Raw genomic sequence first — 11,235 nt, 5'->3', positions numbered from 1 at the left:
TGGGTATGACACAAACACATGAGGGCATTTTATTTGTTTGAATTCAATGACTATGTAAATAAATGGTACAGACCAACCAACCTCAGCAATAGGAGTATTAGACTCCTTTATACGTGTAGGCAGTTGAAGACAATGTGCTATCAACAGCACATGATAGTCACACATTCATGCAGTATATAGCACAACTGAGGCACAAGTATTTTCCTTTTTTTAAAATTCAATTGTAAATTCTTCTGACAATCCACTTAATAGAATAAAATCCCATTCTGCATTCTATCCTGCCAGTAATTCCTGCAGTTTCTGGTTCTGGGTGGAAGGAAGGGCAGGGAAAAGGAGAATGTAGAAGAGAAATCTTGCTTTGGAGACCTTTCACTTCAATCAGTCAGTTCAATGTCTGATTTGTACCTGTACAAGGGAAAGGCCCAGACATGCTCAGTCGTAAACACAGTCAGCTAGGCTGATCCTGACAAGGACAAAAGCAGATGTGTTAACAAGGGGAATAGCACATCTGGAAAAAACTGAAACATTAGCTGTATATTGATACAGATGCTATTTGCAATCAGATGCAATAGTTTAGCAGTCAAACTTCATCACATGAAGGAAAATTAGAATGCTGCAAAAAAAGACATTTACATTGGAATTCACATCTGTTATTAACCCACTATGTTTATTCTTGAAGAGCACTTCTTCTTTAATCACTTTGTAATTTGGACTGGAATATGAGTGGGTGAAATTTTTATATCGGTTGTAAAAGCTGTGAAAATATGAAACAGAAATGCTCAATGGAAGTCATTTTTCCAGCTTAATGGGCAGATTCTTACCTCCCTGTTCATGTTCCTGACTCACAGGTTCATTGAGGAGTACAAGTTTACTCTATTAAAAAACCTGTCCTGATGTACCCTGCTATCTGATCTCTGACCTGGTTGTCTGAGGCGCCAGCTGTCTCCTCATCTGTTCAGTATGGGCGTTACCAAGAGATCCAATGCCTGGGTTATAACGAGTGGGAGGTGGTAGTGCTAGAGAACTACTACTGTGATGGAAACGGCTCTGGAGACCACCTGAAAGTGCTTCCCAGACCACCACCGATCTGCAGACTGGATGTGGGAGCTGACAGCTTCCCCTTTGGATCTCTCTGGAACTCTCCTATAGCCTTACCCTTTTCCTTTCTCTTGTTTTTAATGTAATTCTGCTGGTAAAAGGTTTCTGGATGTTTCCTTGTGGGCCAGATACAGAGGGAGGAGCTGAACTTCAGCTTCCCATGGCAAATCACAGCTCTCGGAGAGCTGTATATGTCAGTCTGAAACTAATGCTAGAGCAAACCATTCAGTCAGACCAACTGTGGACACCAATTTCCAAAACACAAAGTCAGAAGGAACCATCAGCTATATCAAATAGAAAATGGACACACGGAAGTTTCAGCAGCTCATCAGTCTTACTTCTACATTGAAGTGCTGGAATTTCATTCTCGTACTTTTGGGTGTTGACCTCTCAAACCTTTATTTATTTTATCTATCTCCTGACCTCAAACCTTCTGAGTTTTGTACTTGCCAAACAGCCAACGAACAGGCTTAGATTTGTTATTATTTGTTTAGAAACTGTTCAGCTCAGATGCACATAGCATAATGTGATGGCACCACTCCCATTCCTCGCTGAAATACTCACTTGATTCCTGAAATGGTACTCTGCATTTCAGCTACCGGTCAGATCAAAAGAGGGAAAGGGGAGGAAGTCAGATAATTATTCTTGATATAAGTAGGATTAGAGAAATTTAGAAAACACAATGCCTTTTATTTTTGTGCCTTCTGCAAGGATATTCCTTTCCAGCTAGATAGTTTTAAAAGTGCCTTGATTTCCTCCTCTCTTTGAAAGAGTGTGGAATCGCAGACTATGCTGTTACGTATAACACTCAGTCTTTTTACACTCTGAACACCTCTGATCGGAACATACCAATGTACAATGACGTAGAGAAGAATTTACAACACCCCTATGGAATTCATCCCAGCATCAGTGAAGTCAGAGTGTGATTTACCACTGAAGTTGATAGCCCTGGATTGCAGCCAGGTAATGTAAAATGGACTTAGAGGCGTGCTCAGCACAAAGGTATGTCCTTGAGAAAGCAGGTTAATGCAAGCAAGAGCTGCCCTCTGGAACTTCATGCAGCCCAACACTTGGATGTCTGCAGGAAATGAACACGAGGTAGGTGGACATAATTCATTCCGCTTTAACACAGTAATCAATCAAATTAGTTTGTTCTTTATATAATTATTTCTAAAGACCCCATGTGAAGTACTAAATGTAAGATTTTTACTTGCTGTTTAAGGTTCTGCAAAAATCTACATGCAATACACACATTCTTTTCATTCTACACACATCATCTCATCTATGCATCTGTCCCGTCCCCAGGACACAACTTGGTTAATGAGACACATCACACAAATGTAGACTGTTCTGCTGGAAAACCACCACCAGAGTAGGAAGGATTTGCTTGACGTTATCTCAGGAGCTGGGAGGGGGGGGGGAAATGTCTCTGCAAAGATTTCTCCACATTCATTAAAAATAAATCAAACATCTGAAAGAGGAAAAAGGCAATTAGCTACTGGATAATGACTTCCTGCATTTTGCCAAGGTTCCAAACCCACTCCTACAACACTTCCACATTTAAGTCATTGGGAACTTGAAATGTTCAGTGAAGACGAGATCAGGGCTCACATAAGTTTTGTGCTGAGAAACAAATGTTTATTACCAATAGCTCTTTTGAGGACTTTCTTGCTTGGTGATAAATTAGTTTCTGTCACATGCTTAGATGCTAGAGATGAATCCATAGGCCACTGGCAAAATAAAGTGAAAGTCAGGACCTAAGAGCATCATCTCATACCCATTTCTTGCTCTAGAATAAATACTAAACCAAACTTCAGCAGGACGTCCTATTTATGAGTTGCTCTAATCCCAATCTAACCAAACTGATTTTTATTAGCAGAACTACATGTGGCTTTAAATATTTATATTATCCTGAGATGAAAACATAGTATCAGATGAACAGAATTAAATGCCAAGGACAAAATTTGCAGTGCTCATTTTTTCTATTACTATTTTGTTTGATTCCATGTGTTTTGGAACAAATGAAGCAGTTTTCAGCACGGCACTTAAATATGTGGAAAGCATGAAAGACTTAACAGCGCCCACAGTCCAGCTGCAAGAAGAATGCATCTTGTTGGTTTTTGGTTTTATTTTAACAATGACTTGTCAGTGCAGTGGTATATAACAAGTAGCACACTGTTTGGGAATGCAAGCTGAAATATGCAAGGTGGTTTTTCTTCACTCATCAGCTAATTCTGATCTGAGCAGATTTTCATTCTGCAGGCAGGCAAATGCCCTCCCAGAACACAGGAATAAGAATACAGGTTATGGTATCCCTACAGTTTTGGACACCCAGATGGCAGCACATCAAACCACACAGCGCATATAGAACGTCTTTCATCCAAAAATCTTTGGGTCCTTTTATAAACATGCATTAAACTACTTGACATTCTTGCAAGATGTAAGACAGGCCCCATTACAGCCGACTTGTGGCTAGGAAAGCCAGGGCATGGAAAATGGCAGGCATTTTCATAGAATGATTAAGGTTGGAAAAGATCTCTAAGATCACCAGGTCCAACCATCAGCTCATCCCCACCACATTCAATATATCGTGCCACTCAGTACCACATCTACATGTTCCTTGAACACCTCCAGGGATGGTGACTCCACAGCCTCAATGGGCAGCCTGTTCCAATGCTTTACTACTCTTCCTGAGAAGAAATGTTTCTTAACATCACCAACTTGGATGTCCCTGGGATACGTGTGCAGTGATGAGTCCCACTTGCCAGCCCTAGTGGGGAGATGGGATACTTTGGTTGGAGCCCTTGGCTGCTTATGTTCAAGGAACTAGCTGGCTGTTTTCCCACATGCAAAATTTTGACAAGGTTACAAACTGGATTTTGACACCTGAGCATGATTGTTCTCTTTTTTTCCCCCTTATTCTGTAGTGGGAAAGTATCTGTGATGGAGAAGGGACTTGGATTACTCTAAGGGTGGAAATGAAATAAGGCCTGGACAGACTGGAGAAGGCTTCAGACACAGAACAAATCGAGGGCTGCCAATCATTGTCTGACCCAAAGAAAGAAGCTGTGTATCTCCAGGGTAAGTGTTTTGTTGTCCCAACAGGGTATTTACCAGTAAAATCAAGGAGAGAAAACACAGTGTAAGGGTGTTTATGTTTGTGCTGGCCACCTTTGATCCCATGGGATTGGGTTATGCTGCCCTATTCTTTCTTCCCCTCAGGATAAGGATTGGTTCCTTGATTCAGCTCTCTGCTTTTCTCTTCCCACCCACACATACACCAAGATAAAACCATTCCCTATAGCAGACTGGGACTTCAGTCAAAAACTAATTATAAACAATAACGGCTCAACAGCTTGTTTCAGTTTGTGGTTCTGTGAATTTGCGATGCAAACTCTGGCTTCAGCCCCCCTGCTGGTAACACACAGACCAGCTTCCTGAAGCAGGGCAGCAGCAGAAGGCTGCAGACAAGAGCAATAGGGGGATGCAGAATAATGAAGGAGAGCAGAAATGAAAATAAACTCCTTCAGTCTGTCATTGTCTTCCTCTCTGCCCTCCAGAAAGAGTATGCTGGTGATCTTTCTAACCAGGGGGAACCTGGCAATCTGCACATGCTTGCCAAAGTTACAACAAACATGGATGGGATTTGATCTGTCAGTCCTTCCACTGCTTTCTAGTGCAAACGAGGCCAACACCTCAGTAGGATATGATGCTGTGTAATGCAGCACATATGCCTGACTCCATGCCAGCTGTGGTTTCATAATAAGACACATGTCACGGACCTCTGGTTCCACAAGATCAAGCTACTTTTTCCACCTAAGAAACTTAAATATGCTGAATGTTGCTTTTCCTTTTAACCTCAAAGAAACTGGACCCAAACTAATAGTATTTTATCAAATGATTGCCAAGATGGGGTGAGATTCATTATAATACTTTGGGTAATCAAGGCTGTTTGGTTTGTCCACAGCTACTGTACACAGTAGCCATTTCTGATGATTCCTTTTTTTTTGCTTGCTCTCATATGCTATGTTGTCAGTGCCAGATTACAACCCAGTAACACCCAGCTAAACTCATAATTATCCTCCTTGTAAGTCAGGAGCAATGCCAATGAACTCTTACATAAAATTGGTAGAAATCAACATAAGACCAGTTCATGATCTTGCACTGAAAGGCATAGCAAGGAGGTGTATGCTAGTGGCAAGCTTCACCCCATTGCCTGGGAAATGTACACTCACAATGGACAAGAGAGAGCATCACACAAATCTCAGTCCTACCGGGTAGGCTGGATGCACCTCTGGATCTCAAGGAAAGGCAATTCAAGCTGTCCCACTGCAGACTGGTAGGTAAAGAGCTCACAAAAGCATTAGGCAAAAGTATTCAATAACAGAAGCCCAGTGTGGAACCCTTCAAAGCCGTGGGTTTTCTAGGCTTGAAATAACCAAAGCCCTGTGTGAGGTGATTCTGAGAAGCACGGGTTACATCCACCTCTTTACAAAAAAGGCAGACACTTTTGTGGAGGAAGTAAGAGGGAGAAAAGCTCTTCAAACACATTTGATTAGCAAAATAACTCATTTAAGATGGCACAACACAAGGAAGACTTGTAAAAGCAAATCTGTTACACAAAAGAATTGGATTTTCCACAGCCAAAAGATGCTATCATCCTGCAGTTCAGTTTTTCAGCCTTTTTCTTGACAGAATAATAAGAACCTCTAATTTTCTTTTAAAAAACAGAAAACACAATTATCTATGTTCTCAGCTACACTGGTACACATCTCTTCTGCCTATGCTTATTGGTAGTTGCTGTATAGTCCATAGACAGAGCACATTTACTCTTACCTACAAACACATTCTCTCAGCCCGGGTATCCTACAGGCAGCACTGCACTTTGCTTTCTGTCAATCAAAACCAAAGGACTTCGATTGGGACTCAAATTTCAGTCCTCAGTCTTCACCTCTGGGCACAAAGGTTCTTTATGGGACCTTAACAAATGCAAAGAAATGTTTCTAAACTCAGCAGGGATTGAAAGGACATTATGTTTACTTTCAGGACAGGGAGATAGAGATTTATGTAGTCATTGATCTAAGAGAGCATATCATTGCCTAAACACATCTTTGAGTGCAAAAAGTTTTCTTTGTTGAGTTTGGACCGAGAAGTACAAGTAGAAAATTAAGCAAGAAGATCACTAACTATGGTTGGACTAAATGAACTTAGTAGTTTTTTTCCAAACTTAAGGATTCTGTAATTCTAAGTTATAAAAATCCTTAAAAACTTTGCAGTCTTTTTGCAGTTCACCTTGACTCTCTGTCGCTTGTAGCATGGACTGTAGGCTATGAGCTCCAACATGTAGGTAGGTCCAGGTGCTGTTGCTCTCAGTGGCAGACATCCTCGGCACTGAAGCATTTAGAATTATTTCTGGTAGCCAAGTTGCTTTTCATGTAGCCTGCCCAGGCACTCAACACCGCTTGAACTTCAACTGCACACAGCATTTGCACTTTGGGATGAAGGCTAAGGTGAATAAGAAAAAGAGAAAAAAAAAAACAATAACAGGAGAAGAAATTTAAGTCCTCGGGGTTATAGGCTCAATCCCAAGAAATGAGGAAACTACTGTCAGGCTCCAGAAGCTTTGCAGTAATCACTCAGAATTTATTATCTTATTAGTTTTCTCTATCTTTAAAAGAATCAAACCACCCAACACATCAGGATTTATGGCCAAAGAAAAGAAAAAGCATTATCTTGAAGTTACAATGAAGAAGATAAAGAAGAGATGTGTAATTGTTGAAAGAACAACAGGATGAATCGTTTATACATATTGTGCAATTAATAATCATTGAAGGCCTGTTGGAAGTTGCATATAGTTGATAAATCAACATAAAAAACTGAGTTCTTGTTCTTCTGAGCATTACTCTGGTTGCATTAATAGCCAGCCAACAAAGAAAGTTTTTTTGTTTTTTTTTCCCTTACTTGCCCTTTTCAAAGCATATTGAAATGGGAACAACAACAAAAAACCCTATAGCAATACTGAACTATGGACTTACTGAAACCAGTTTCTTACCACAGTAGACAATGATCAGCAGTGAAACGGCAGAAAAGACAACTGAATCTTGCTCTGAAAATTTTCAAGTCTAAGGGAAAGGTTTGAACTGATTATCAGAGGTGAATTTCTATTAAAGGCTGACCTAGAATTGAGAAAGTGCCACAGCTGAGCATTTGTCTTGTTACCATGTAGGTTCACTGATTAGCTTTCATCTTCCATTAATGGAAAGCCAGAGACAGATGAAGAACTGGAGAGACAACTAATTGTGTCAGGTGCTGAAGATGGAGGGAAGTGCCAAGACCAATTCCCAAAGCCTCTTTATTTCTTGCCCAATGGTTTCTTGTAGTAGGTTGGGTGCACTGTAGAGTGCTTCCTCGGGTCTTGAAAATCCCCCTGGGCACCTATCTACTTTGGTGACACTTCTGAAACTGTCATTTTTAGATGTGTGCCCAAGTGGTGCTGAAAACAATGCTTAAGTTCTTTGTGGAAAGAGAATCATGATAGGAAGATCTGGAAGAATTCAATGGTGACTAGATGGAAGGTAAGTTAGAAAAGTAAAGGACAAAGTATTGCATGTCGGTTCACATACATGTACTAGTGGAGCTGGGCCAGCTACTCCAACATTTTCCCTTTTGAAGGAAGCAAAGTTAACACCCATAAATTAGCCTCTTGATCAAAGTTTGATCAAGCATCTGAGATGAAATGATGGATTTTTCTGAAAGCATGTATTGAAAGCATGCTTAATGTATGCATATATCTCTTCCTGTGGTTTCCTTCAAAGGGTCTTCTTCCTTTCCAACTGTAATCTCCTTAGGCAAAGAGCTGAGTGTAGAAACAATTCATCCATAAAACCATGTGCTAAAACTTCTAATTATCACTGAACTGCTGAAAAATAATACACTTATTAAAAAGCAACACTTTTTTTTGCCTCTAGTATTTTACTTTAGTAGTGTGAGGTAAAGCTGGGGGAGACGGCATAGCAAGTGTCACTTGTTCCAAACTTTGATAACTGTACATTTAAAGGCAAATCTTAAATATTCAGGCACATTTTTAAGATACCACTCTACAACTCCTTCCTGTTCTACAACCCTCCACCTTTCTGCAATTATCCACAGTATTTTATCTATATCACAGAGATCTCAACTTTTAAATATACAGGAGGTCTTAAAATGTGTCCATTATTTAAATCTTAACCAACATACTTTCCCTTCAAGTGACAAAAATCTTAACCAACATACCTTCCCTTCAGCTTTATAGGAAAGGCAAACCTACCTTGAGGAAAGAGGTCTTCAAAAGAGCCACTCCTAAGCTGATGAGTTCCAAAGAGCTGTTACGAAACAGTCTCAGGAAAGGTCTGGGCTACAAACTATGCATTCAGGATGCAAAAATTACACACAATGCACAATGAGACTTTTGCATGGCAGCATCTAGGTTAGCAATGTCAGTAAGAGATGTGTTTTGCTAGGATTCAGTGTGACCAGATCATCCTGCTAAATGGATAAATCTGCTAAACCTGAAGAGAGTTACTAACAGCCAGTAACGTAAAAACAACATCTTGAAAAGCACTACCTTTAGTTTTAGTTAGTTAGTTTTGATTCAGGCACCATATCTTGCAAACATTTGCCTGTGTACAATCAGATATTTCCTTAAAAATGAATATTCAATACAGGAAAAGGCACTGCCTGGTCTTTTTGCTACTAAAATTTTGATATAACCCATTATTAAACATAGTTCAACTATTGCTGTGATAGTCTGAATGACTCAAATCAATGTAACTATTGGAAACAGATTGTTTTTGTCTTCAAATCCTGATCTAGGAAACTAACACCTTTAATTTAAATATATAATTAGCAACGGAGAGAAGAGATGACAGCGTCAGGCAGGCAACTTTCCTATTTTGATCCATACAAGGCAGCAGAGCAGTGTTATTAATAGAGCACAATAGCATACATGCTATTCACATTCCTTATCTCTTCTCTACAATAGAGTCATAGCTTGCAATCTGACTGCAAAACTCAAGAGACACACATGAAGAATGACATAGTCAAACATTGTCATCTACTTGAATGTTAAAATGAGAAACAATCTGTAACCAGAACATCTTTGAAATCTGGGGGGATAAAAAGAATTGGAGGCCACTGTTCCCCAAACTGTATTAACTGCGCACATGCGTGGGTCAGAGAAAACACTTCAGGAAGAGGCCAAATGAACTGGAAGAGGTTGTACATGTTAAAGTAGGGGGAGAAGCAGGAAAAGGAGACAGATGATGAAGGAGAACTTCCTATGGCTGAAGGCTGTTGAGTACATGAAGAAACAGGACAGGCAGTTTGGAAGCATCCGTTGTGTTTTGCAGGTGAGGACACAGATCACAGAGCTGATGAGATAAAGGGAAGAAGCCAATGAAGAGTCACAAAGAGAGTGAGTTGGCCAATGGGGATTGCTACTCATACTAGCTGCAAACCTGAGGTTATCTGAATCACAGGAATGAAACAAAGAAGTGGATTTCCTCACAAAAGATGAAACCAATCCTTACAAATACAGAGGCTGTACTTTTAAAATCTGTTTCAAAAAAGACAATTTAGATAAACAGCTGACAGCATGATCATTAGAAGTTGTTTTATGCTTTGAGGAATCAGATCTCCAGAAGGTATATGCTTAATAGGGCAGTTTCAAAGACTGCATAATCCATACCTCTTTCATGAACAGGCCTTTTGAGCTGCAACAGCAGTGCAGTTTTAGACCGAATCCCTTCACTGATGTGAAGAGGATATTACTGCACACTACAGGTAGAATAAAACCATAACAAACTTCCTCAGAAAGCTACAATTTGGAAGCAGTGTTTTTATTACTTTCATTCATGAATCTTTTATTCTTACTACTCACAGACCATATATATCCATCAAAATGTCCTCATATATAATGAAAATCTGAAACTACTAAAATCATCCAATCCTAAAAAAGAAACATAGGCATGAAATTGCTGAGATGTCTGTCATACACAGCTTTAAATGGACCTTGCTCTGTGACTTTTATTTTCTGTCAAAATTTTACACTGCTTAATTTCACTAATGTGCTGATGGAGTATCAGTTTGGAAACCTGAAAATTCACATCTTTTCAATGAAATATTCACCCCAGGACATAATATCAGAAGATGGTTGGAAATAGTTGGGAGTGGGAACTGGCTTTAAGGTCCCTTTCAACCAAAGACATTCTATAATTCTATAAGATAATCACAAGTAATATCAAACAAATCAGCTTTGCATTTTATGATCTGCTTCAATACCTGCTGAATCTGATGGCACCAAGTTGGCTCATGCTGAAGCCGTAAATCTGATCCTGCTAGAATCAAGAGGTCTTCTCCCAAGGCTGCTGTGCTGCACAGCTCCTCATTAAGGTCTGTCGTGGTTTCAAAAGATGATGGAAAGCTCTTTCACATATTGCTGGGATGCTTACAGTTTCTTGGAATATAAAAGTTTAACAGTATTTGTAAAAATATAGATCAGCAATAATTAGCATAGATGTTGACTAATGCTCAGGCAAATGATCAGAAGAGTTTAACTGATGGGCATGGATAATAAAATCCCAACATTTAATTAATGCTACAGCAATGGCAAATTGAGTCTGAGGCATCTAGCTGAGATACTGCTCAGCATCAGTATCAGGGCTGTCAGGCAAAAAGATTTGGTGGAGTTTGTATACAAGTGCAATGATCAAAAGCCAGAGATGGAAATAATACAGGTACAATAAACCCAGTTCTCCACAAGCATATTGATAATTTTCACAGGGTAGAAGACATCATTTTTGGTTACTTTGCAATGTAAGTGAGGAGCATCAAGTCAGTGGTTTGAACTTGCCCAAAATAGCAAGAAAAAATTAAGAAGTGATTAATAGGGAAAATATTAGCATAGCAGGAAGGAGAAAGGAAATGTCGTGTTAAGTCTGAAGTGTAGATGAATGTTTCCTGGACGCTAGCCAAGTTCACTCATCAGTTTGATAGTACAAAAAAAAGGATTGTTTTGAATTTTTTGTCACATATTTATCACTCTTCCATTTCATAAGATATATGCTAAAGAACAGAGTGGATTGGTTCCTCTAGGACCAA

The 11,235-nt window shown here is 39.6% G+C and overlaps 1 long non-coding RNA gene across 1 annotated transcript; it reads left to right on the top strand.

Moving 5' to 3' along the window:
• Window positions 1-2,123: 2,123 nt before the first annotated feature.
• LOC104910622 (uncharacterized) lies at window positions 2,124-7,672 on the top strand. Its single transcript, XR_004159519.2, has 3 exons — window positions 2,124-2,196; window positions 4,026-4,179; window positions 7,574-7,672. It is a non-coding gene; the product is annotated as an uncharacterized LOC104910622 (long non-coding RNA).
• The last annotated feature ends 3,563 nt before the right edge of the window (window positions 7,673-11,235 follow it).

The sequence above is a fragment of the Meleagris gallopavo genome, chromosome 4 (genome assembly GCF_905368555.1).
Source record: "Meleagris gallopavo chromosome 4, MGAL_WU_HG_1.1, whole genome shotgun sequence".
In the NCBI taxonomy this organism is placed as follows: Eukaryota; Metazoa; Chordata; class Aves; order Galliformes; family Phasianidae; genus Meleagris; species Meleagris gallopavo.
This window is presented reverse-complemented; position numbering and strand designations above follow the sequence as displayed.